The following is a 3,374-nucleotide window of genomic DNA, read 5'->3' on the forward strand; positions in this document are numbered from 1 at the left end:
CAGTAGTATTATAGCATTACTAATGTATTCTCTATTACCTGTTCTTCTCTGCTGTTTATAACAAACCAACTCTCCACCCATTGCTCTGCACTGCCGCTCACCGTCCCGCCTGAGTCCTCGTGGAGGAGACATAATAACAGCTGGTGCCAAACTTCCACCATTCCTTCAGACAGGGTTTCTCTGAAATAAACGAAATAGAACAGAAGGCATTTCAAAGTCTACAAATATATGAAATCTCTTCTAAGTATGAAATAAAATGATACTTGTAAATTAAGAAAATAAAAGACTGCACTCACCATAGGACCAAAGGCTGGTATTTAATTGGTCTCTCTCAGTGGTCCTGGTATTTAGACTATTCTGCAACTGGTCTCTCCTTAGTTTTGGTTGTGAGACTATTCTGTAGCTGGTCTCTCTCTGTGGTCCTGGTATTTAGACTATTCTGTAACTGGTCTCTCTTCAGAGTTATTGTGGTGAGATTATATTCTGCAACTGGTCTCTCTCCTTAGTTTTGGTTTTGAGAGTATTCTGTAGCTGGTCTCTCTCTGTGGTCCTGGTATTTAGACTATTCTTCAACTGGTCTCTCTCTTTGGTCCTTGAATTAAGATTATTATTTAATTGATCCCTTTCAGCAGTCATAACGTTAAGTCTATCTTTCTGCTGGTCCCTGTCTTTGGTCCTTGTGGTGAGACTATTTTGTAGCTGGTCTCTATCTGTGGTCCTGGTATTTAGACTATTCTGTAGCTGGTCTCTCTCTGTGGTCCTGGTATTTAGACTATTCTGTAGCTGGTCTCTCTCTTTAGTCAGGTGTTGTAACTTGGTCTGTAGCTGGTCTCTCTCTTTAGTCAGGGTGTTGTAACTGGTCTGTAGCTGGTCTCTCTCTTTAGTCAGGGTGTTGTAACTGGTCTGTAGCTGGTCTACCTCTTTAGTCAAGTTATTATAACTGGTGGGTTGCTGATCTCCTTCTTTAGTCAGAAGGCTGTAACTGGCCTGTTGGTCTCTCTCTGTTGAGTAGTGATGACCAATAACTCCATCTTTAAAAGGGAAAAGTTAGTCAATTAATCAAATATGTGTAACTATCACACCATGGAAGTTTACAAATGTTTCTGTCCAAACCTTCTAAACTTACAGTAGACAGACAGGCCTATGATCCCAGCCAGTAGGAGAACACACAGCAGCCCCAGACACACTGCAGCAACTCCAGAGGGTCTCTTCCACCACTGAAAATTAGCTGAATTACAGGGAATTATCATGTAAGGTCTTTGAACTCTCTCTGGTAATGTTAAAAATACCTATATCATCCAGGATTGTAAGCAACAAAAGCTGTGTGTTTGTACTTTAATTGATACCTGAAAATGTAACACTTGGGCTTGATGGGATACGTGTCGTCATCAATATCCATGGTCTGCATTGTTGGATTCTCCACCTGTGGTTGTATAGATTGTCTCTTACATTTCTAGAAATCAAATGCTATATTTTTTCTCTGTTACTTCAGGAATCATCATCTAGATTCAGCCATGGGACCATTTTGTAGGTTTGTATCTGTGCCTTATGTATAATCAACTCAAATACTTGAGGTGAGCTTGACTTAGCACCCGGTACAAAGGGAAAAAAATAGGATAGTCCCAAGTGCAAATTTTACCCAACTAGTGACACATGCACGGTGGTCAAGTTCAATCAAGCTTACTTCAGTATTTGACATACAGTGCATTCGGAAAGTATTCAGACCCCTTGACTTTTTCGACATCTTCTTACGTGGCAGCCTTGTTCTAAAATGGATTAAATTACTTTTTTTCCACATCAATCTACACACACAATACCCCATAATGACAATGTGAAAACTGTTTTTTAGAATTTTTGCAAAGGTATAAAAAAACAAAAACAGAAATACCTTAATAACAAAAGTGTTCAGACCCTTTGCTATGAGACTAGAAATTGAGCTCAGGCACATCCTGTTTCCATTGATCATCCTTGAGCTGTTTCTACTACTTGATTGGAATAAACCTGTGGTAAATTCAATTGATTGGACAGAGTTGACAGTGCATGTCAGAGCAAAAACCAAGCAATTAGGTTGAAGGAATTGCTCAGAGACAGAATTGTGTCGAGGCACAGATCTGGGGGAAGGATACCAAATAATTTCTGCAGCATTGAAGGTCCCCAAGAACACAGTGGCCTCCATCATTCTTAAATAGAATAAGTTTGGAACCAGCAAGACTCTTCCTATGGCTGGCCACCTGGCCAAACTGAGCAATCGGGGGAGAAGAGCCTTGGTCAGGGGAGGTGACCAACAACCCGATGGTCACTCTGACAGAGATCCAGAGTTCCTCTGTGGAGATGGGGAGAACCTTCCAGAAGGACAACCATCTCTGCAGCACTCCACCAACCAGGCCTTTATGGTAGAGTGACAGACGGAAGCCACTCCTTTGTAAAAGGCACATGACAGCCCACTTTGGAGATTGCCAAGAGGCACCCTTAAGGACTCTCAGACTATGAGAAACAAGATTATTTGGTCTGATGAAAGCAAGATTGAACTATTAAGCCTGAATGCCAAGCGTACGCCTGATGGAAATCTTGATCATCCCAACGTTGAAGCATGGTGGTGGCAGCATCATGCTGTGGTAATGTTTTTCAGTGGCAGGGACTGGGGAGACCAGTCAGGCTTGAGGGAAAGATGAACAGAGCAAAGTACTGAGAGATTTTTGATGAAAACCTGCTCCAGAGCACTCAGGACCTCAGACTGGAGCGAAGGTTAACTTCAACGGGACAACAACTCTAAGCACACAGTCAAGACAATTTAGGAGTGGCTTCCCGGGACAAGTCTCTGAATGTCCTTGAGTGGCCCAGCCAGAGCACAGACTTGAACCCAATCGAACATCTCTGGAGAGACCTGAAAATGGTTATGCAGCGATGCTCCCCATCCAACCTGACAGAGCTTGAGAGGATCTGCAGAGAAGAATCAGAGAAACTCCCCAAATACAGGTGTGCCAAGATTGTAGCATTATACCCAAGAAGACTCAAGGCTGTAATTGCTGCCAAAGGTGCTTCAACAATGTACTGAGTAAAGGGTCTGAATACTTATGTAAATGTATATTTCAGTTTTTTTTTTAAACCTGTTTTGCTTTGTCATTACAGGATATTGTGTGTAGATTGATGAGGAGAAAAAACTATTTCATACATTTCAGACTAAGGCTGTAACGTAACAAAATGTGGAAAAAGTCAAGGGGTCTGAATACTTTCCGAATGCATTGTAGATATGTACTTTGTCCCAGTTACAGTTCACCTACTTAGTATCCCAGAGACTCTAACATATTACACAATAATTAGACAATGCATAAAATAATAATATCTGGTGAAATAGAGAAAATATATCTTACCAC

General features: G+C 41.4%; 1 long non-coding RNA gene across 1 annotated transcript; it reads right to left on the reverse strand.

Annotated features, from left to right (window-relative positions):
- Window positions 1-842: 842 nt before the first annotated feature.
- LOC123486520 lies at window positions 843-1,361 on the reverse strand. The gene is made up of 3 exons (XR_006659397.1): window positions 1,347-1,361; window positions 1,127-1,228; window positions 843-1,031 (listed from the first exon to the last, which is right to left on the reverse strand). It is a non-coding gene; the product is annotated as an uncharacterized LOC123486520 (long non-coding RNA).
- Between the last annotated feature and the right edge of the window lie 2,013 nt (window positions 1,362-3,374).

This window comes from Coregonus clupeaformis, unplaced genomic scaffold (genome assembly GCF_020615455.1).
Source record: "Coregonus clupeaformis isolate EN_2021a unplaced genomic scaffold, ASM2061545v1 scaf1249, whole genome shotgun sequence".
NCBI classification, from domain to species: Eukaryota; Metazoa; Chordata; class Actinopteri; order Salmoniformes; family Salmonidae; genus Coregonus; species Coregonus clupeaformis.